We start from the raw sequence: 25,135 nt of genomic DNA, 5'->3' as shown, positions 1-25,135 counted from the left end.
CTCAGGGGAATTGCCTCTGGGTACCTGGTGGCATGATCCACTACCACCAGGATAAATCTGTGCTCAGTTGCATTTGGAGGGTCAAGGGGACCAACAATGTCAATCCCTACCCTTTCAAAGGGTACCCCCACCTCAGGTAGTGGTATCAGGGGGGCCTTTGTTGTGCCACCTGACTTGCCACTGGCTTGGCAAGTGACACAGAAGCGACAAAACTCCTTGGTGTCCTCTGACATATGTGGCCAATGAAAATGTGAAACAAGCCTGGCCCAGGTCTTGTTTTGGCCCAAGTGACCTGCTAAAGGGATATCATGTGCTAGTGTCAAGAGGAACCCCCTAAACGTCTGCGGTATTACCAACCTCCTGGTGACTCCAGGGGTTGGATCTCTAGCCTCAGAATATAGGAGCCCCTCATCCCAATAAACTTTATGGGACCCACTAGCACTCCCAGCAGCCTCAGCAGCAGTCCGCTGTCTGAGGGGTTCAAGAGAGGGGCAGCACTGTTGCTCTTTACTCACATCTTCCCTAGAAGGTCCCCCTGCCCCCAAGAACTCAACCTGATCAGGCTCAAGTCCCTCTGGGGCAGTTCCTTCTTCAGGGTCTGCTTCTCCTCCCTCAAGAGGGGAATCTGTGATCTGAGACAGAGGGGAAGGCACTGCCTTAACCCTACTGCTCCTCTTCTTGGGTAGTACCTGGTCCATAGTTTCAGGATCCAGAGCTGGTTCAGTTTGATGCATTTTGGCCTGTGACCTGGTCACAGCAAATACCTCTGCAGGGATGCCCAATATCTCAGCATGAGTCCATAACTCTACTTCAGACCAGGCTGAAGTCTCTAGATCATTGCCCAATAGACATTCGACAGGGAGGTCTGCACTGACTACTACTTTCTTGAGGCCAGTTACCCCTCCCTAGGAGAAATTCACAACTGCCAGACTATGGTTGGTCCTGACATTGCTTGCATTGGTAACCTGGTACATTTCACCCAGGATGATCTGCCCAGGGTCCACAAGATCCTCTGCCACCATGGTGACACTAGCACCTGTGTCCCTGAATGCCAAAGCCTGTTTGGCATTTATAACAGGCTGCTGTTTGTATTTGCCCAGATTACTGGGGCTCACTAGGAAGGAAATAACAATGTCTCCATCACAAATCAGCAATGCCTGAGTGGGTACTCTGACTAGGCCAGAGTCCACTTCAGAACCCAGGGTCAACCCTACTACAGCCTTCTTCTGAGTACCACCTCCACCAGTAGCTGTACTAGGGGGAACAGTTGTCTTAGGGGCAGGAGTGGTGGTGGTTTGGTGTTTGGACTTGTTACAATCAGAAGTCCAGTGCCCTTTCTGTTTACAGAATTTGCACCAGGGCTTCTTTTGGCCTTTCCCTTTGTTAGACTGTGAATCCCCACCAGATGCAGATTTTTGGGGCCCTTGTGAAGACTTCTGGTCTTTTGACTTATCCCCACCTTTCTCAGCACCCTTAGAATCCTGCTTCTTGGTGTCACCCCCTTGGTTCTAGGTTTTCTGCCTCACCCTGGTTCTGACCCATTTGTCTGCCTTCTTTCCCAATTCTTGGGGAGACGTCAGATCAGAGTCCACCAGGTACTGATGCAACAACTGGTTCTGGCAATTATTAAGGTTCTGTTCTCTCATCATAAGATTATACAATCCGTTAAAATCAGTAACTCTACTACCAACCAGCCAACCCTCCAGAGCCTTGGTTGCACAATCTACAAAGTCAGTCCAGTCCTGAGTCTGTGCTTTCTGGGTGTCTCTGAACTTCAACCTGTACTGCTCAGTGGTTAAGCCAAACCCATCTATCAATGCACTCTTCAGGACTTCATAATCATCAGCATCCTCTTTTCTAACAGTGAGGAGCTTGTCTCTGCCTTTATCTGAAAAGGAGAGCCACAGGATTGCTGCCCACTGCTTTTGGGGGACCTGTTGTACTCTACAGGCCCTTTCCATAGCAGTTATCCATTTATGGATATCATCCCCACTCTGGTAGGGAGGAACAACCTTGGACAGGTTCCTATTGTCTAGAATATATTCTCTAACTCTAGGGACACTGTTGCTGCCACCAGGGGTTTCTAACCCCTCTCTTCTAGAAGCTCTCTGGAGCTCAAAGGCTTCTCTATCTAATGCCAACTGCTTGGCCTTGAGGGCAAATCTTGCTTCCTCATACTGCAGCAGTTTGTACATTCTGTCAGAGGAGGTCTTCCTTCTAGGAAGGTAGGAGTTCCTCTGCTGGACAGATTCCCTGCCAGAGTGATAGGAGTGGTCAGATTCTCTAGAAAGGTACCTAGGCCTCTCCTCCATCTGTCAGTTCTCTTAGGGAGAAATCATCTGTCCTTTTCAGACCCTTGTGGGTCTGGCCCTTCAACCACAGAGTCCAGGTCATCTTGATTTTCATCATCTGACCAGACACTGTAATTGACCCACCCCCTGATTCAGATCCCTTATTCTAGAGCTAATCTAAGATCAACTGCTGTCAGCAGATCTGTCAGGTGAAGTGTGGAGGGACTCTGTCCTATCCTCAGGTGCCTTGCAGCACACATGGCTTTCAAGTCAAAGAAAGTGATGTCCTTATACTGAGGCTGGGTGGACCCACTGGTTCCAACCCTTAAGGACATTCTAGTGTTGTGCAGTGTTGTACTACCTACACTAGTTTGTGGCCTACTGATCCTAGCTTGAGCTGTAGAAAGGGTGTGCTATCCCTTGACACACAGCTCTAAGTTCAGTAGAACTTATTGATACTAAGCTTGACTTTATATGTACCTTGAGTACCTATAGTGGTTTTCAGTTAGTAATTCAAATAGAGATTTTCTGATAAAACAATGGCAAGCTGTAATCCTACACGCTGCCTACCAATTTGAGAAGTTAGCCTGGTATATGCTGGTCACTAGTTAAAGGGGCCACCTTGCACCAGTACAATTTGACTCTTATGGTAGATAGGTTTAAGACAACCTTTTAAAGAAAGCTATCCTAGTGGTAGCTGTGGAGAGCAGCCTTCAGGCTAAGTCTTTAGAGGAATGTAAAGCAGCTTGTTTTACCTTATAAACTCTTGAATTACTAAATGAAAGGACACCACACAGGTATATATATAAAATATATATATATATATTTATTACTAGACACACTCTACTAATCTCTTTATGAGATTAGAAGTCAAGGACATATGCACAAATCAACATTTCACAACACGTTAAGCACAAATATGGCTGGGGCCCTAGGGGCGCACCAGACCTTATACTAAAAAAAGAGATTTAGGAATATCGACTTGCGAGGGGACAAGGCCTAGGGCCTTCAGAAACGCTGGGTCCTCACTAATCCACCCAAGGCAGGTAAGTAAAGGACCCACAGGAGACGCATGCAGTGTGAGAACACAGCCGTTGATCCCAATTGACTTCAATGGAGCAAGTCGCGGTTGGAATTTTAAAGTTTTAGGATACTTCGGGAGAGTCTACAAGCAAGTCACTTGCAGGGTAAGTAGTTCTAGAACCAACACACACAGGGCTCTTCAGGATTCTACTGTGTTTCCACAGTGGGTACATGTCTATCCCTCTAGAAGGGTGGGATCAAACTCCCACACCAGTTACTAGTGTGGGGGTGTGATTCCAAAGCGTTTGACACCAAACACGACATGTTTTGATGCAGCCATCCCAGAGTTAGCATTTACCGCTAGGTTATAATGCACTTAAGAGTATATGGTTTAACCGCATCCACAAACAGCCACAGAGAATGGACTCTGAGAGCTGCAGAGGGGCCCTGCTCAAGCAGAGGCACTCCCTCACATGGAAACCAAGTACCCTGCCCTCAGGATTGTTAGGGCCTGCCTTAGGGTTGACTGATAGGTTTATATGTGTGTGTAAGGTGAGATATAGGGAACCTATATCTCTGTGAGGAGTGCTAACACTACCTCACCCAGGCTGCAGTAGCAGGCCTGTGGTGTCAGATTTAGTCTGCTTCCCAGGGGTGGCATAATACATGCTTCAGCCCCTGGTAGGCCTGTGAAGTACCTATGCCCTTGGTACCTAAGGTACCATATACTAGGGGCTCATAAGGTACAACAGTATCCAATCACTAGTGCATCTAATATGCACTCCAAGTTGTTTAGAGAGAACATAGAGGCTGGGGCCCTGATTAGCAGGGTCCCAGCCAGACTATAGCCAGAAACCAGTGTTAACATCAGAAAAAAAGTGGGGGCAACATAAGTGCAGATCCTACTCTCCTACATACACCGAGACTCCAATGGACCCTCCATTTGTCTACTGAGACTGTTATTGACATTTGGTGTTTCTTAATTGCTTGTACTTGTATTGTTTTGTATATTTGGGTTTATTAAAACTACACTGACTTCTAAGTCAGATAATAAGACACATCAGTGGTTTTGCTCTGTAATCTATATTTGTTTGCAGTATATATAGGAAGGAGAATTCCTTTCTGTATAGAGGACGGACACTGTTAAATGGCACGGTGTTCTTCATTGAGCACACCTATAAACTATGTACTATGACTACACTGGGGTAAGATAGAGACAAGGTGCTGACCCTTCTTGTAACCACTGCCATTTCTTTTGTTATACATTAATACTAAAAAAAAAGTATTAAACTCCAAAAAATTAAATATACTATTCCCACTCCACTATGTGCAACAGTAAAGAAAGCATTGGACACCAAAGGGGTAACCTTTACTAGTCCCACTCTAGTGTGTGCAACAGTAGAGAAAGGCTAAACTCAGGAGGGGTAAAATATACTATTCCCACTCCAGCGTGTGCAACAGTAGGGAAGCGTTGGACTCAGGAGGGGTAACATTTACTATTCCCACTCCTTTAGGTGCAACCGTAGGGAAAGCGTTGGACTTAGGAAAGGTTAAATGAAATGTTCCCACTCTAGTGTGTGCAACAGTAGGGAACGTTTTAGACTCAGGAGGGTTTACATTTACTATTCCCACTCCAGTCTGTGCAACAGTAGGGAAAATGTTAAACTCAGGAGAGGTTAAAATTACTATTCCCACTCCAGTGTGTGCAACAGTAGGGAAAGTGAATGACTCAGGAGGGATTAAATTAACTATTCCCACTTCAGTTGGTGCAACAGTAGGGAAAGCGTTGGACTCAGGAAAGGTTAAATGAACTATTCCAACACCAGTTGATGCAGTGTGGTAGATTGGAAAGGATTCGATTGGGGTGAGTTGTTTGGATTGGACAGTGGTGGATTGGATCGGTCTAGGGGGGGATTGGATTGAATGGGATGTATTAGTGTGAGGTGAGGTGGGGTGGGTTGGTGTGGATCGTAGTGGGGTGTATTGGTGGTGTATTGTACGATTATGTGTTAAAGCATCATTTCAGAAATGACGCATTACAAATAAATAATGTCACTTTGCAATAAGATAATCCTCATTATTTAGAACAGTGACCCCCAGCAAAAGCAACAGAAAGCAGGGGTGCTAAGTGAGAAAAGAAGAATAGGAAAAATAAAAGAAAGTTAGCTATAGAAAATAAATCTGTCCTGCTGGGCATGTTTTTGCCTGTTCCACTAGTTCTGTTTGCAAGGCACTAAAAGTTAAACAGAACAAAATAGTACCTCAAACACATGGGGAGCAAAAGAAGGGCAATGATTAAGTTGAATCAATCAGTGCTTGGTCCCTGCTCCACACAGAGGGTTGGGAATGATGTTAGGCCTACCTCGACGAATTACGCATCTGTAAAGAAGAGTGCCATGCAAGCCAACAAATGGTAAGCAACAGGAGGGCTCCAAGCCCTTTTTGTTAGGAACAGTGTCTTGCAAGCAAGACGCATGCGCTAGCGCATGCTCCACCCTAAAAAAAGACCCAAGAGTGAGGCTCAACATCAGACCAGAAATAGCAAGTGTGCTAAGAGTACTGCGGACACGCTGCAACCAATCACCCCACAACATAACAGGTGATTCTACATCAATGCCATACTCACTTTAGTCTCCTACCCACTGAATTAGCTCTCTCTTGTGCCTGTAGTGTCATGCTGGACACGTTTGAGTGCCTCAGCAGGCACTTGTATTGCCAGACACTCCCTGGTATGTGGTGAAAACAGCGGAGCTGCACGAAAATCAATGCCTAAGTGGAAGATTGGGGCAGTATGCCTGCAAGTCATGTGGCGTGAGGAGACACAACTAGAGGGCCTGACGGAATGCCATAAGCTGCCTGAACACCCCTCAGCCAGGCCATGGATTCGGCAGACGAGCCTTCCCTCCACCTGCAAGCAAGCTGACCGGTACTGCAAGTGGAGTTCAGGCAGCTGCCCGGCATCGCGTCTCCCTTTCTTTTTTTTTTTTTTTGTAATTTTTATTTCGACATCAGGCAGAAGAACAAAGAGAGAGAAAAAAAAAAGCACGACAAGTGCTAGCCTATACACGATCTATCGATGTCTTAGAAATTTATTTTTTTTACCCCCCCCACCCACAATCCCACCCCAACCCTCCACATCGCACCCCCCTCCCTCGGGTCCAGAGAAGGTACATTAAAAAAAAAAAGGAAGACATTTAATTTAATAGATTAAAGGTATAAAGAAAAAAAAAAAGAGAAAAAGAAGAAAAAAAGAAAAAAAGATGAGAATACGTTCTGCATCCCCTTATACTAGATCGATTTCAGAATAATAAAGCTATTCTGCCATCAAAGGTGCCGCGTCCTTGTTGAGCCATTTAAATATTGGTGCCCATACAGCAGTCCCTTTAGTTTTCGCTCTGAATCCCCTTCGCTTATATACTGCGCTCTCCCACCGGTATGTAGCTAGTAATTTCCCCAGCCAAACATGTAAAGAAGGGGGTTCTTTGTCGAGCCATGCACTGGCTAAACATAGCCTGAACACCGCCATAGCAGTAAATAACAAAATCTGATTTGGTTCTGCCATTTCCTGTTTACTTACCCCGAAGACTATTACTTGAGGTGTAACCTCTAACTCAAATCCTAGTATATTTCTCAAGTAATTACCCAGCGTAATTACCAAGGGATCAAGTTTAGGACAAGTGGCAAACATGTGCACACTATCGGCGGCTAAAAAAACCACAGCGAGAACACTGTATTCCCGACGTCCCGCCCCATCTAAAAATCCGTGCTGGGGTAATATATAGGTTATGCCAGGTTTTAAAACAATGCACTTGAAGATTGGCCGAGATAAATGCTGTCTGGCTAAACCGAAGTGACACCTCACATTCCTCAGTGTCTGCTTGAAGCGACTCCTGCCAACGAGTTATATGTTTGTTTATATCATCATCCATTTCATTATTAAGTAATTTATAAATTGTGGATAAGGTTGGAGAAGCACCAAGCAGTGATTCCAAAAGGGGAATTTTGCTGCAAATGGCTAACTTTTTGATTAAGAAGTCCCTCAGTTGAATATATTTAAAAAAATTGTTGTTCCTTATCTCAAATCTGTCCTTAATAATATCAAAAGAGTATACCTTCGTATCTTCCATTAAATCCCCAATAAGTCTAACACCTTTATCCACCCATACTTTCATATAACCATCATGAAATATAGGTGGGAGCAAATCATTATTATCTAAGGGGGAGTATCTATGAATTCTACCGATATCCAGTTTTTTCCGGGCTGCAGTCCACACCCTAAATGCTCCGATCAGTACCTTAAATTTGACTCTCTTAAAGTAAGCAAAATCAATATGTCGCATAAGACAGCCATGGGCTTCGGTCCCAAATATTAGCTCATATATGGGGACATTGGCTGTTTCTCTTATTGTCCCGCTATGTCTTCCCAGTAACACAGACATCTGCTGAAGTGCCGAAGCCCAATAATACAATTGGCAATTAGGAACTAACCAGCCTCCACGATCTCTAGACAATGTCATATATTTCAATGCCCTTCGAGGGAGTTGCCCGGCCCACAAGAATCTAGTGATCATTTGATTCAGCAACAAAAACCAAGATTTATTTATCTCCACGGGAATGGCTCTAAAAAAGTATAGGACTTTGGGTAAAAACAGCATTTTGATCACATTGCACCTGCCTAGTAGTGTCAAATGAAGATTATTCATCCTGTCAAACTCTATCTTAGATTTCTGAATCAAAGGTTCCAGATTAATATTAACAATTTCATCTACCTTAGCGCTGATTTTAACCCCTAAATACCTAGCATTTCCGACTACTCTGGCATCGTTCAAATCAACTTTCTCATTCTTGACTATTAGCGTCTTACTTTCATTAAGATGATACCCCTTGCCAAATAAAATTGCTTCCCTTTCTATTTCTATAAGAGCCTCTCTCGGGTTTGGTGTTATAATTGCCAAATCGTCCGCGTAAGCTAAGATCTTGGTGCCCCCTCCGATAGTATATAAAGCTTCAATCATATGGTTCTCCTCTATTTTCTTTATAAAGGGGTCGATATAAACCGTAAACGATAGAGGAGAACAGGGGCACCCTTGTTGTGTGCCGCGCCGAATTTGAATTATTTCAGACGTAGAACCCATCATGGCAATTCTAGCAACAGGTTCATGATACATGCTGCTGATTGCCCTAATAAATCCATTTCCCAGACCCTTTTTTCCATAATTGCCCATAAAAAAGGCCAGGAGACCCTATCAAAGGCTTTTTCTGCATCTAAAAGTATAAGAGCCATAGGGTCTCCTGTAACCTTAGAAGAATCGAATAGGGCAATAGTACGCAGAATATGGTCTATCGTTCCTCTCCCAGGGACAAAACCATGTTGATGCGGAGAGACTACTTTTTGAATCACTGAGGCGAGTCTATTAGCTAACAGCTTCGAATACATTTTTGTGTCACTATTAACCAACGTTATAGGGCGATATGATCCTAGTTCATGTAAAGGTTTATCTTTCTTTGGAAATACGACAATATTGGCGGATTTCCATGATTCCGGAGCCATCTCCCTTAATTGTGCATTTAGAAAAAGCTCAGATATAATACTTAACAGCTGTGTTTTAAACTTTTTATAAAACTCCCCTGGGATCAAATCCGTACCTACTGCTTTACCGGACGGTATAGAATCAATTGCCTTTATTATCTCATCAATAGAGATTGGTGCTTCTAGTCTTCTTCTCTCCTCTAGGGAAATCTTCTCTGCATTTAGCCCAGCAAAATAATCTCTAAACTCTTGATCCCCTATCTGGATATCATCTGTGTACAAATTCTGATAACATTTTTGAAAAGCAGAGAGAATATCTCCAGGGTCCGAGACCATGCCCACACTGGGGTCTTTGATTTCGCTGATCCGAGTTTGAATCATTTTTTCCCGCGTACGGACTGCTAGCATGTGTCCAACCCTCTCATTGCTTTCATACGCCCTGCTCCGCCAGGCCAGATATCTGCCAGCCGCCTTTTGAGTCGAAATCTCTATAATAGCTGATCTAAAAGATATAATCCTAGACTGAGCTAACACCGGGTCGCCCCCACTAGATAGAGTCTCACTCAGATCAACTTCTGCTCTTGCCAAGTCGTCATATAATGTCTGTAACAATTTTTTTCCCCCTCCATTGTGTTTCCCACCCAAACTTAGATGTCTCTCCTCTAATGCCAGCCTTTAGGGAGTCCCAAACCATACATATACTAGTACTTCCCAAGTTCTCCTCAATAAACCTAGGAATCCACTTCTCCATATGTGATATATAATCTTCCTGGCTTAATAAAGCCCTATTAAATGTCCATCGAGACAGTGGAGTTTTTATCTGAATATTTACTTCTAACACCAACGGGTTGTGATCAGACATAACTCTCCCTTTCTGATGAGAAGAAGGGCCTCCATGTGTTGTACTTCTGGCCTCACCAAGCCCTAGTCTGCCCACCTACAAGCCCTACAATAGCCACTCCATGCACCGCTGGCACAAGAGCCGAGCAGGTGACCGCAGTGCCACCTAGTGGTAGTTTGCTGCACCGCGCAGAGCCGCTCCAGGTGACGTGAATGCTGCAGCCCTGACCGGGCCCTCTCATACCTCATCGGAATGCCTGCACCAGCGAGGGTGACCTCCCCTCTGCATGTGAGAGCTGCATGGCCCACAGCTTCAAGACAAATTGCCACGGCCTGCAAAAAAACAGCACTGCAGTGCCACCTCATGGCCATTGCAGGTACAGCACCTGTACACAAAACACTTCCTGCACATAGAAGCCCCCAAATGAACATTCTTGCTGTGCACAAAGCCATCCTGCTGCCTTGTGAGCATTACATGACAGCCTCTGCTGCAGTGGAGAAAGCAGAGGAAGGCATGGCCTGCAGCGCCACCTAGCGACTGCTCAGTAATCTGCACCCAGCGGTGAAATTCTCCAAAGCCATGCCGCACTACTGCCTCCATGAGGAAGAGCCCTATTACCCCACATGCCCAGGAAATGGGAAAGTGCATCCTACCATTGCGCCCAAACACACAGAGCCCATAGCAGATGCTGTTACCCATTGAATCATCCATACAGCACAGCTGGCACCTGCAAGAGAGAGTGAAAAGCAGAGATGGGGTCAAGTACACAGAGCATCCTCTGGTGGCCACAGCCAGAAGAGACTTTGCTGCCTGCTGCAACTGCCCTCACCAGCTCACAAGAGGAACAGGCAGTGAAGGCATGTTCACAGCGAGTGCCTGCAATCACAAAGCATAATGGAGGAAGTAAGCGCAGTGGGTGCTTGAAGTTGCCACTACGTTTAACACTGCATGAACCCCGCCACAGACTGGGGACATCACATTCAAAAGGAGGGCATGGATCCGCGTCCAGTAAGGAGACCTTAGCCCAGCACTACAGCAGAGACTGGCTAAGGGAGCCTGTCAAGTATTTGAAGGGGAGAGACTCCAAACCCCCCATGTAGCAAAGAGCTACAAGAAGCCCAAAGCTGCCCCAGTCAGGGAAGGTGCCTAGAGTCGAGTAAAGCCAGGGTCAGCCAAGCAGCAAATCCCAAAAAGGCAACGCCCCAGCAAAAGAAAGGGAGTTTTGTAGCGGAGAAGGGTGTTAACCCCTGCAAGGCCCTGCTAATCAGCTAGCAAGTAACACTGCCACAACCCACAGCCAAAGATCGGTGTCCTTTTTTTAAATACGCCAGGAAAAGGTTTATCATTCCTCTGTTAAAAAGCATGAATTTTACACAGTGTAAGCCAGCTCTATTGTTTTTATACCTGCTTGAGTGTCCATTAATTATGTTCTGTGTTGCTAGTTTTTTTAGTAGCAGCTGTTAGAGAAAGGAGGGTTAGACTAAAAATATTATAAGACGTTGATTCCCTCTATCACTAGGAAATTGAATCTGTACTAGCTACTTAAGTTGTTTATGATCGATCATGAAATTTTAATTGGAATATTCTTACCTGTATATTTGCTATTATTAAGATTTTAAATATTGCATTTGTATAGCATACTTTTATGATTTTAATTAATCGAATAAAGTGGTTTTTGACTTGACTTGACACTGCCACAACCCACAGCCAAAGATCTGTTTCCTCAGAGAAGGTTCGAAATGTGTGTGCCTGAGAGGAAGATCGCACGACAAGAAAAACCCAGTGAGAGAGATTGGCACTACTCAGCTCCTATTGGTGAACGGTCACCACTGCAGGAGAGAGGAGGAGGCACTCAGGTAGCCAGCAGAGAGGCACAGAGACATTGCATGCACCCTTGAGAGAGACTGTACCAGTTTGCACACCCAGCACCGAGTGGCCACCATTGGCCTGCCATTGAGAGCATTACACAAACTTACCAACCCTGCCAAACAAGCACAAATCTCCACAGAACTAAGCGCCGCGATGGCGCAGTTTGGAGGTGTAAGCACTGCACGCAACAAGGAGGAGAGTGTGGCACAACGCCACAGTGTAAAGGAGACACTGCCACTGATACCATGAGGAGGAAGACTGGCACTGCTACCCACCGCAAGTTAAGTAAGGAACTGCCTTCCATCTACCCCACATACGTACCCAGAGCCATCACTGCTCCCCAGAGCCAAAAGAAGCGGAAAGGGCTAGCGTGGCCCGAATGCAGGAGGGAGCGCCTCTACATCTCCACTGCACCAGCACTGCCCGCAGTGGGCCAGAGAGATTCAAAGGAGTGCCCCCAACACTGCTGTAAGACTGCGTCGTACATTGGCCCATTACAGGCAGGAGGAGAGCTGCACGTCCTCAAGTGGCAAGCTGCCACCACCTCAACACGGAGAAGAGAATGTGGTACGACACCACATCATGAAAGAAGAGTGTCCTCCCCCACACTGCCTCAAGATGGAGTCACCAGTGGCCCAAACAGGCAAGAGGAGAGTCCCACACTCCAAGTGCCAAGCCACAACTACTGCAAGGAGCAGAAAAGGAGGAATCAAGCCACAGCAAGAAGGAAGAGGAGATTGGCAATCTTGTCACCCTGAAGTACCGGACGAACACAGGTGTGCTGGAGAGATCAATGAGGGGAGAAGAATGAGGACTCGTTCCACCACAAGACAAGAGTGCACCCACAGAAACAAGACAGGCACCAAGGCAGAGCAACGTTCCTGTTGACAGCTTATTGGGAGAACCAAAAGTAAGCCACGTCTCTCCCCAGCAAGTCCCAGTGCGACCGACAATTCCCGAGCGTAGGCAGTCTGTCAGACGTTCTCCCTGCTTGTGACTGCAGATGCAATGGGTGAAGAACAGCCTCAGCAAAGACACTGAGCTAAGTGGCTGCAAAGTCACTCCAGTCATCCTTACACTAGGTGAATCATCACTACCTGTCGTCCAGCTCCAATGGCCCACAACATCATTGCCACGTGCATCACCCAATCTAGCGAAGGAGCAAATCATCACCAGCATGGAGCCTTGCACCTGCAAAGCACCAAGACCGAGACATCCCATTGAAGTGAGAGACCAAGTGTCCAGAGGCTATTTGACAGCCTATGTGCCCCTGTGTCCTGTTGGCAAGCACACTGACCATTAAGTCACCTACCCTAGAGGTTGCATGAACAACGTAGCGGAATCCTGTCAGTGATCCTGCTGCGGCCCTCAGGTGGCCCCCAAGCAGCCCTGTACAGTCCACACGGTATTATGACAACCCAGCATAAGGGCCTCAAGGACATTCCTGCACCCAGGGATCCTGGCACGAGAGATGGTCTGGAAGCTGATCCACAGACAATGTCCCAGGAGGCACCGGGGCTTCAGAGGATGACGTCCCCAGCATCATCAACGGCATTCCAGTCCTGGCAGGTTGGTCATCATACTGCCCAGGTGCCCTCAAGAGAAGACTCTGTAGCAGGACTCCACTTATGCTCCTGATGCACCATGTTTAAGTTGTCTGATACCAACAGCAGTACCGCAAGAGCATACTAATCCATTCATCAGTGTGTAAGGACATTGATCAGATGGACAAGCTGCCAAGGAATCCGGACTCCATCTATGCATCGTTCGTGCCCAGTAATAGCTGGTCAAATTATGGACATGTGCTGAGATGTCCAGGTGCTCCCAGCTGCACCTGTCCACCACTGTTGTCCTGCGGACTGCCTCAAGACCAAGAGACTGTGTTGTGTCCTATGTGCATAATTTATTTTCAGAGGTTGAACTTAGTTTTGTTTTTAATAAGCTTTGAGAGGAATGGAGTGTTGTGCTGGACATGTTCTAGCATCTCAGCAGGCACTTACTTGTATTGCCAGCCACTCCCTCGAGGGCTGGACACACTTGCAACCTGCACCCATCCAACACAGGCGACATGAGAGGCGTGACCCTGCCAATAAAAGGGCCCAGGTGAAGGTGCTAGTGGCCAGTTAACCAACATATCCATGGTGTCTGTGTCACTTATTCTAGAAGCATGTGGGCTCAGGACCCACAACACTACAGTGCCCAACACTTGACAACCTGACTTCCCCTGGCTCACATCTCCTCCATTTTGTCTCCCTTGCAATTGCAAGGTGAAGGGTGTGCCTTCATTCATAAACAAAAATGTAACTTTGGTGTTATTATTTCCTTGAGTCAATTTACTTACCATTGTAAAAACTCATGGGAACAGCGCTAATTGTGCATCATCGTATGTACACCTGTGCACACGGCTTTAAGTGGGATGAAAAAACTAAGAGAGCTCTCAAAGGGGCTCGGCCAATGTAATTAACGGCGTGGCTTAAAAACCAATAAGCTAAAAATCTGTGCTTAGCATAGTGTGCCGCCTGACTTGTATTTTGCTGTTTATGTCATTGCATCCAGATATATGATACAAGTAACATCATACCTACAACAAGTCAGGACTATTGGCTTTGTCAATGGTTGTTAGTTGCATAAGATAAATAAGCAGCAACTATGGCTTGTATTTAATATTGAAAAAGCTTCCACTTAAGCCCTGGTGACACCACAACAATGTTCCTGCACAGGCTGTGCACCCTTAGTAAACCGAGGCCTTTTTAGGTCGAGCTTCGATCGACCTGTTATTATCTCTTCTGTGGGGTTTGGCACTCGCCCCCCCTTTGCCATTGGTTCTTACTCATGGCATTCAGAAATGCTGGCCTTCTATTGGTCCACTGTGCTCAATTGTCCCTCCTTTGGGTGCTTGTTTCAGCGGAGGCGATTTCACTCAGTAATTGTTTTTGTTGGCCATCGCAGCTTCCTCCTCACACAGCACGGCCCTCCTCCCATCTGGCTGTTGCATATCAGGTGGTTTTTTTTGTTGCAGTTTTACCTAGCGCGAATTCGAGCAGTAGGTATTGGAGTGCTTTACATGAGCACTAGTGACATTAAACTTGTTTTACTTTTTCACACATCTAATTTCCGCTCAAGTATACAAGCATTTCCTAAACGTAATTAATTTGAGCGTAGCAGCTTTTTTACATATAAATACTTGTCGCCTTATTTATTTTACTTTTTTCGTTTAGCAATAAACAAATTCTCTTTAAGCAGGTCATTGTACAAGATGGCAGCCATGTGAAATAGTCTTGTTTCGGTCCTTCGACTCTGTCCATGGCAGAAGCGTCACCTCCAATCTCCCAGCATGCTCCACTCTAGCAAACCGGTTGAGGTCAGTGCGAGCATTGGTGGTCATTAATTCTTTTGTTTATGCAGGTAGAGGTTATACATTTTACAACATGTGATTTTGTGACATTCTGCAGCTGGTTTCGGGAGTTCAGGCTAGCGGGGATACTGGGTGGTTGAGAAGTGGGGCTCTGCTTTGGATCTGCAAAGTCTTCAGAATTTTCTTTACAGAGGCTTGAATAGCACTGAATTAACGCATAGATCTTCCACCAAATTATTGCGAGATTGGCAGTTTATAAGTTGCCCAATGACAGCTACATAATTTGGTAGCTAAATTCCCTCTAGGGTGCACATTCCTCTTGAATGCCACACACTAAAATGCCTCGGGTGCACAGACAAACAGGCTGGGAATATGCAGATGTGCAATCCACCTATCCATCTTTTTAAAAAAAATGCCTTTCAGTCCAAAAGCACATGGACAGTTCCATTAATGTAACAATCAAATTTATTTATAAAGGAATGTAGGACGCAAATCAGCAGAACTTTTGTTCAATAACTTTTCATGCTCCACACTCAGTCCCCAACACACTGTTTTAATTATGGCAGTGGTGCATGCAAACATTTCTTCAACAGTACTGTACTGCTCCTGTCACCTTTATTAGGCACAAGGGGTGAAGCAGGAGTCCGGGAGCTGGTGTGCCCTGAAATCTTGGCAATTCTTGGCAAAAGTTCAGGTGAGCCAGAAACGAACTCATAAGAAATCCAAGCAAAATCAGAAACAAAGTATCAGTTTCTATCGTTTCAATAGACTGCTTTTGTAGTAGTGAGCTCCGTTCACCCCTCCTCCCACATCTATTTCTCATCACCCCAAATCCCCTTCTCCACCTTTTGTTGCATGATGCCCAGGATTTTTCCTCAACCCATCTCCCCAACGCCCAAAAAGAAACTCTTTTAAATTGTTTTAAAACATTGTTTCTACTGAATGCGCTGCCTCCCAGTGGTCCGAGAACGAGCTGTTTGTGGCGTGTTGCATGTTCACTTTGTATGTACCAGTGCCTGAAACATCAGAACTTGAAATATTGCAAGTGGTCAGTTCATGAGGATGCTGAATCAGTGGCCCCTCTTTAACATGGACATTTTAAGGATTTTGGAGGCCCCTGTTTGGAAGAGCTTTGAATTTATGATCCAGTTTCAGCTCTTTCATGCCCTCTTTGGCCAGGTCACTGACAGGGCACAGGTGCACTCGTATTTTATTTGCAGTATATGTGTAGAACAGATCTAGCCATGTAAAACAGTGGAGTGCACAGCACAGTGAACGTGCAATATCATGGTGTGTGTGCAGGGCCGTTTCTACCATTAGGCAAGCCTATGCGGCCGCCTAGGGCGGCAAAAGGGGGAGGGCGGCAAAAAACATGAGTTTGGGAATCGGAACAGCCTTCAACCTTGATTTAGGCCCAGATCTCTGTACTGGGGTGAATGTATGACATTGTTCTGCATTCTGTCCATCAATTGATTTTTTTGCATTTGTCACCCCGAGTGGGAAGGGTATGCTCAGACGTGAGTCCCTTGCTCTCCATGCCACTGGAATCAAGCTATCCTGGCTGACGAGGGCTGAAAGCCCGAAACCGGTCCTAGGATGCTTGTTTCCAGTCCAGGGAGGACCTGGTTTGGCAGTTCGGGCTGGACTGTTCCCATGGGGCACAGGGTCAAGACTGATTTGCATATGGCTGGGTCCAAACTGGAATGGCATGGTGAGCAAAAAAACGATGGATTTAGGCCCAGATCTCTGTACTGGGGTGAATGTATGACATTGTTCTGCATTCTGTCCATCAATTGTTATTTTTGCATTCAACCTTGAAAGCGCATTGGGTAGCGCCTTGCACCTTCTACAATTCGATGTGACATGACGTCTCGTTCAGCACCCTGGGCAGGGGCCGTGTGCGCGCAGCCGGCGGAGGCAGAGAGTTCCCGCCTGAGGTCCAGCAGGTACCAGGGGAGGCCGGGGTGGGATCCGGGTAAGCCAAGAGCCAGGTAGTTTAAAAGTGTATTTTTTAACTAACTGCCCTTGTTAAGGGAAGACCAGGAACGATCATGGCGCAGCCAGACAAGAAGTTTTTTCAGAATCTTTTGAGCTCCGGTAAAGCCATCGCAGTGCTGACCAGCGGAGGGAATGCACAAGGTAAGTGGCTCGCGTGAAGGTGGTGGGGGTGTGAGGCGAGGGACGTGATCTAGCACTGGATGGAGGTTATAGTGGGGACTCTGCATTTGGAGACTGCTGCCTGTCTTGTTCTCCCCCTGGGAAAATGAGCTCATCAACTTCTGTGGCACCCAGCTCATGAACGGCATCCATGGGGATTCAAGGGATGTTACGTGCATAGCATACTCCTCGGGAAGTGCAGCTCAAAAAAAAAAACTAGTGGCTGTGCGAAACGTTCGTGCATAATCACTCAGTGGATGAGAAGAGATGTTATGTTATCTCTGTACAGCAAAGACGTGACGTAATGTAACATTTGAATAGCATACAGAGGAGAGGAAATGCAGGATGATGGTGCTGCCCATCGTTTATAAACAGTTCATAGGTGTGAATGATACAAATTCAGACTTAGCGGTGTGTGGCTAGAGTTTCCTGTAGAGAGTAATAAATACGCGTACATTGCCTTTGGTGTGGGATAATTCACTGGCTTTCTCTGGTTGGGGGTGTCTACTCTACTTAGCTTATTCTAAGTCTGTGCCCATAGACTCTTTATGTGTTTAGGAATACTCAGCCCATCTGTGCCTGTGGCTGGGGGGGGGGGGCACTAGTCAAAACTTTGCTTAATATTACTGACACCTGATCAGAATAAACCTTGGCTGGAGGATATATGCTGAGATTTAGCCCTGTGGTGGAACGCAAAACGATGCCTCCCCCTGCAGAATGTGGTGAGGGGTCACTGCATTGAGATCCCATATCTGACAGATATTCATTGGTGTTGTCTCTAAAGGGGGCCCAAGGAGGTTGAGACCCCTCCCTCAACCTGCGTTATGCCCCTGGTGCCTATTTAGTTTGGATCGCAACTCACTATATAACCCGCGTTAGAGTGGCTCCCTGAGTCTATTCTACAGGACATTGACACAGTTTAATTCTCTCACAGGTGGCCCGTGTGTGTTAATGTGTGTATATGTGGTTATATCTGTAGTTGTGAATGTACGCGCGTCTGACTGGCGCGGAGGTGAGCGTGCATGCGTATGTGTACATCCATCTCTGGATGCGCGCGAGAGAAGGAATGTCCTCTCTGTATGTGTGCTTCAGTGGCCAGCCACTACTGCCTCAAGGCCAAGATTTATCTGTGAGATGTGGGAGACTCAGGGGCCCTCTTCATATTCTACCTGTTGGCCCCACCATTTTGCATTGCGTCATTGGGTGTATGTGCTGTAGGGCACAAGGCGGCTGTGTGCTGCGCATGGTACCTTTGTATATTTCCTTGTCTTGAACTAGATATTCCCCAATACTTTCCGGAAAATCCGTTCTTGTCGGAGGAGCAAGTGTGTCACCGAACAGGATGTGATGCAGGGGCAGGCCTGGCTCCAGGAATTTTTATTTGGGTGGGCCAAGGGTGCATTTGGGTGGGCCACTGCAGGCTCGATTTGTCGCATATATGTCTGGGCAGGTCTGCTTCAGGGCCCTCCTTTATCTCTTCTTAGTCTTACAAGGCCCAGTAAAACGCACTCTTTTCCAAGTCTCTTTCTCAATGTTATCACTCTCAAAAAGTGTTTTTTCCATGTAATGTCTCTTTGATGGGAAGAGGAGGTTTCTGAGGTGGGAGTATCAGGCAAGTGACACTTCTCAGGCTCCCTTTCTGCGAGCCTTCAGTGAGAGTCCCTCTACATTACTACCTCCGCCTGACCCTAGACTCTGCAACGAACTCCCTTACAGGCTTGATTATCCACTACTCCTCTCCAGTGCACCTTATCTCACAGCTGACCTTGGGCCCCAGCCCCATATCAGGCACCATCGGGCTCCACTTTCATTTTCCCGGTAAAAACATTAGTAAAATCACCTTCAAACTTAAAACATTGAATATAGCAGTACATATTAATTAGCACGCACTTTAAAGTATGTTCCACAGTAGCCCTTATGACCCGACTGCTAATTAAATAAACAAAAACAGAAAGGCCATGACAAGGCCGGCTTCAGCACTGATGTGAAAGTCTTTTTAGGCGCCACACCAATAACCTTTACTACCACCTTCCACCAGTGCCCCTCATCCCTCCATGACCCCCCTATTGACATCCTCCTCGGATTCCCTCACTGCCACACACAAGTGCCCCTCATCTACCCATAGCCCCTCCCCCTCATTAACTCCTCCTCGGATTCCCTCACTGCCACCCTCCACCAGTGCCCCTCATCTCTCTGTAGCCCCTCCCCCTCATGACCTCCTCCTCAGACTCCCTCACTACCACCCTCCACCAGTGCCCCTCATCTCTCCCTAGCTCCCCCTCCACTCCATGACCTCTTCCTCAGATTCCCTTATTGTCACCCTCCAATAGTGCCCCTCATCGCTCCATAGCCCCTCCCACTACCTCCTCCTCGGATTCCCTCACTGCCACCCTCCAACAGTGCCCCTCATCTTTACGTAGCCCCTTTCTCATGTGCATTTCATTTGTTGTATAGTGCTACTCATATCAGTGTAGTGTGTGTCAGAACTTTACACCACGCACACATTACAGAGACAATGAATCATACAAGTATGTAAATCAGTCTACAAGGAATGTCACATAAGCCAATGAGGATTACAAGGTGTATGAATCACATGTCATCCATACTGGTGGGCAGTATATTTTAAAAGGGTTTGGTCTGGGGAAACACAACCTTAGGATTTAAAGAGTATTCCATGGGGCTCTTTGATGACAGTTCATTGGTCACTGTCCTATGTTAGGATTGTAACTTCTGAACTGCAAGTAACAGACGGCTCTCTGTGACAAAGGCAGTAACCCACTGAGCTTCCACATAAAACACAGTTCATCTGCATTTAAAAACTACTAACAGACAAATGATTGCTCTCCAGCAGGATCATTAATCACCAGCGTTATCTGGGCATTTTTTATTGTTTTATTGTTGTCCTGCATCAGCCATGATAATGATGAAAACTGTTCAAAGGAAGCACACACGCAGTATGTGTCCTGCTGGGCTTGTGTAGATTTTAAAAACAAAAACAACTAGTAACACATTCTCTTACCTACTCCATTAGTCTTTACGGGCTGATGGGCCTCCGCTAGCTCCTCCTGGGGTGCCTTGTTTGGATGGTTATATAAGCTCTGGAAATGTTTCTGCCATTGTTCCGGCAGAATGGTGTTCATGATTTTAGGAGCCCCTTGGTCCTGGAAACAGGGGGCGTTGATCACTTTCCAGAAGGCAATAGAGTCTTTTCTTTCTGCGGCGTCCCTTAAGTCTTCCCAAGCCTGGTTTTGTATGCTTTGCTTTCGTGCCTTCAGAGCTTTTTTGTATTCAGCTCTGTTCCGTGCCACCTTCGTTTTGTCCCTTGGTTGGGCGTGGAGGCTATCCTTCAGGTTTTTCAGCGCCTTTGTACAATTTGAGTCAAACCAACGGGGGTTTAGGGGTATTTTATTCTTAGCTCCTGTGGTATGTAAGGAGTTATTTACAACCTGCGCAATTTCTTCAAATGCCTTCACCACCTCAGCTCCGATTACACAGGGGTCAAGACATTTATCGATTGCTGCTGGGGCTTCGAGTAGTAATCTTTTGAGAAAAATGTCCGCATCAATTTTGGCCCATTTGATTCTTCTACCCTGGTCCACTACTCTTTCCATAATGGCAGATCTCTTTTGGAGTGAAAAAACAAATCCTTCCATTTTAATGATCACCGGATTGTGATCACTGAAGCTGCTGGCCTCTATGATGACTGTACTGATGTTTCTTTTTAGATTGGGAGAGACTAGTGCAAAGTCGATGTAAGAGTGACAACCTCTTCCTTTGAATGTTGGGGTTAGTTCTCCTTTCTCGTTTAGGGTGACAAGGTCTAGAGTTTGGATTAGGTTGTGCCTTTTCATAAGTCTTTCTAAATCCCAGCCCTCCGTAAAGCTAAATTTTACCCTGAAGGAGGTCGAACTAGGAATTACCGGGCTCAGCAAAAATAAAGCGGCAGGCCCGGACGGAATTCCACCAGACCTATTCCTAAGTAGACCTGAACTATGGGCTCCGTTACTTACGAGGGTGCTAAATGAGGCGGGGGAGGTAGGTCTCCCACAGTCCTGGTCAACGGCGACCATAGTCCCCATCTATAAAAAAGGCAACCGTGATGACCCCCAATGCTATCGACCCATTTCCCTCATCGACGTGACAGCTAAGGTCCTGGGGCGAGTCATCCTATCGAGATTGCAAGCTTGGGCAGAGGAGCAACAAATCCTCTCCGAAATCCAATACGGGTTCAGGAAAGGCAGATCTACCACCGATCAATGCCTAAATCTATACCTCCTGATTGCAAAATATACCATCGCCGGGAGGGGGACAATACATATGGGGTTTATGGACCTCTCATCGGCCTTCGATCGTGTAAACAGGAGAAAGCTCTGGGCTATGCTAAAGGATCTAGGAGTGGACCAATCACTAGTCGACACTCTACAAAACCTCCACCGGAACACCTCTGCAAGTGTAAGGTACAGCCAGGAGGGTAAAAAGACCGACCCTTTCACCTGCAATAGTGGAGTAAGGCAGGGATGCATCCTTGCGCCCTTCCTTTTCTCTATTTACATTAATGCATTGGAAAAGGACCTCCTTAAGCTCAAAGTTGACTCACCCCAAATTGGTCACCGAGCAGTGCCCGTACTACTCTACGCCGATGACGCGGTCCTGCTCTCTAGAACACCTTTGGGACTGCAAAAACTAATTGACGGGTTTGTCAAATTCATGGACAAACTGGATCTGGCAACAAACCTGGAAAAGTCCTATATTATGTCATCTGGGAAACCCACAAAAGGAACTTTCACCTATAACATCGGGTCACATAAAATAGACCAGGTCAAGTCTTTTACGTACTTGGGGGTGTTATTCGATCACGACTTATCGTTCAAACCCCTGATTGAGAAGCACTCTACAAAACTGGCAGCTGCAGTAGGAGCAATCATGGGGTATGGGCAAAGATTAGGGAAATGGTCCCCGGAACAAATTCTGACCTTATATAGATCCATCTGCTGTGCGAAAGTAAGTTATGGGGCAGAAGTGTGGGGCTTCCTGGGCAAAAAAGCACAGCCGCTTCAGACTGAAGAAAACAAATTCTTACGAAGAATACTAAAAGTTCCACAGAGTGTTTCGGCCCACATTATACACGAAGAGGTTGGAGAACCCTTTTTAGAGGATAAAATCAAATCCAAACCTCTCCTGGCATGGGTGAAAGTATGGACCAACCCTGAGGCGGCCCTTACAAGACAAATCATTGAGGACTGCCTCAAAAGAGACAAAGGCCACGCAATCCCCTGGTTGAAATTTGTCAAGAAGTCGTTAATAGAGATTGGTTGCTCTAAATACTTCTCAACCCCCGACTCTCTGACCCAGGAGAGCAAGATCTTGGTCAAAAAACTTTTTCTTACACACCTGAAGACATTAAGGGCTGAAAAAGAGAAGCATAAACCCACTAATCGCTCGTATAACGACCTCACTGCGAAGCAAGGTATGGAACCCTATCTGAGGGTCATGTACAACGCGCAGGATCGCTACCTCATGACCCGTTTCAGAATTAATATGTTACACCATATCCTTGCAGTGCCATCTGGGTTTACCCACACAGTGGAAGAGAAGGGTACCTGCGGCTGCGATCTTAGATCTCCGCAGGACACCCGCCATTTTGTTTTACTGTGTCCATTCTACACGATGCCAAGACGCAAGTTCCTGGTGGGAATCCTGAAAGAGCAAAAATTTAAACACGCAAAACTGGCGCTGAGATTCCTACAGGAAGCGGAGGACGCTTACACTCTGTTTTGCACGATAAATTTTATTCGAATTGCAACAAGACTGAGGAACACCAGAGACATTGGCCCCTAGACGTGATTCGAACATTTAAAACTCTTCAAATCCCCTGGCCCTCTACCTGAGTACAGAAAATTTTAAAATTTTAATATTTATATTTTTAAACTGAATATCACTTGCTGTGTTTTTAATTTGTGTAAATATATATTGTATTTGCGCTTTTATGGTGTCTTTTTAAGAACCGAATAAAGATTATAAATTAAATTACTCCATTAGTCAAACTTTGTGTCACAGCCTGATGTGATAAGCCGCTGCAGGGGCGAGGAAAGGTGAATCAAAATAAACAAACTTCTTTTCTCCTGCGCTGCATAGAAAAAGAAATATCAACGCAGCAGGACAGTAGGCAAAGGTTACTGGTGCCAAAGAAAGGATTTGTCCCGTGCGCCATGCCCCTGGTGGAGATGAAGGGGTGAAAAAATAAACAAAGCCTCGTTAACATGTAAATGGTCGTTTAAAGACCTGTAAAGTACTCGGGTGCGGCTGCGATGAGCTCGAAAACTGTCTGTCTCTGTGTGTGCGCCCGGGAGCTGTCTCGGCCGGGGCTGACACACAGGACCGGAAAGGGGGGGGGGGGGGGGGGAGTGAAGCCCTTTGAGCGCAATGGCGTTGCACGCCTGCCTTCAAGCCCTCACTGCGAGGGCCAAGGCTCCTGTTTGGGTGGGCCTGGCCCACCCGGCCCACGCGCTAGAACCGGGCCTGTGCAGGGGTATAGGAGCTAGGGGATTCAGAAACGCTAACAGCATGGAAGGGTCTTTAATGGTGCAGGTGATGATGGAATACCTTTCTGCACTTACTTGCTTTACAGTGAGGAGAGTTGAGAGCGCGGTGTAGTACAGAAAAATGGACATGCATCCCCGGATCAGATTGTGGCAGCTAGAGATGCAGCAGAGGTTCGTGGTCACTCGCTTCCATTTCTGCACATTCATGCACCTTGGACCGGAAAACGTACGCTTGTCGCAAATGTTGCCAGCGCGAGGCCAGGTGCTGCAGCAACAGTACTGCATTGCTGTGGGCCCACAGTGAGTGATGATCCAGGTTTAAACCTTCTCTAATCTCAGTTCCTTCGTTAATCGGATGCACCGACCAGAGCCGTAGCTTCCATTAGTGCAGCAGGAGCATTGGCGCCGGGGTTCAGTGGCCCTATATAGACACCCAAACACACGCACACGATCTCCGTATCTAGACACACACATTCAAACACACACACACGAACTCCCTACAGACGTCCAAACACACACGACTCCCCACAGAGACACCTAAGCAAACCACACGCACACAACCTTTCTGTAGACATCTAAGCACACATTCACGCAGACGTACCCACAAACGCGCGCACACCCCCACACATACACAAACTCTTTTATAGACACCGAAACCCACACGCGCGGACACACAATGACACACTGACAGACACACTAGGCCAAATTGCAAATAAAGTAAAAGGCAGGGGGCGGCATTTTTCAATTCTCACCTAGCGCTGCAAAACACCTAGAAACGGCCCTGTGTGTGTGTGTGTGTGGTAAAAAACGTTCGGTAGCTTCGGGGCGAGTTGGGGATGTCGCCCGGAGCTAATGTTAATGATGAGATGTTTTTTCTCTCAGAAACTGTGAATGAATTCTATAAGATTTAAAAAAAACTCCAGGTGCCACGTTGGCAGGTTATTTATACCAAGTCTTGGTTTGTTTCATTTTAGTCAAATTAGAAATCGTAATTGTCTAACAAGAGCCCCTGCATTTCAAATGTAAAATAATACGTAGCTTGGAGCAATCGCCTATGACTTGTTTTCACTACAACTTCAAAAGAAGTTATTTGTCGTGCGTAAAAAAGTTATATTATGAAGCTGTACTGCCATTTTGTGGCCACAATGTATTACATCAGTATTATTTGTCACCGAATTTTCCCATTTTAGTTTACTGTAATAAATTCATGTGAACACTAGGGTATAATAATATGAGATTAGTATGTCAAAATAATATCTCTGAAAAACTTTTAATGATCTAGATACGTCTTGAAAAACTTTACGGTCGTCTTTGGAACCTGCGGTTCATTGACAGACTGAGCTTTGCTTTGTGTAGGAAATTGGGTTTTAGTTGTTCAAGCTGTGAGGCTTGCACACGTAATAGGTCCACAATTTCCCATTCTGGGACCCAAGAACCCCATAGTACCACTCGACTCTTTCAGGGTATATACAGGGTATATACTGCAGGCAGATTACAAATACCTTAGATGATATTATGCAGTCACAT

Source organism: Triturus cristatus, chromosome 3_2 (assembly GCF_964204655.1).
Source record: "Triturus cristatus chromosome 3_2, aTriCri1.1, whole genome shotgun sequence".
NCBI classification, from domain to species: domain Eukaryota; kingdom Metazoa; phylum Chordata; class Amphibia; order Caudata; family Salamandridae; genus Triturus; species Triturus cristatus.
The sequence above is the reverse complement of the archived record's forward strand: the minus strand, read 5'-3'. Positions refer to the sequence as shown.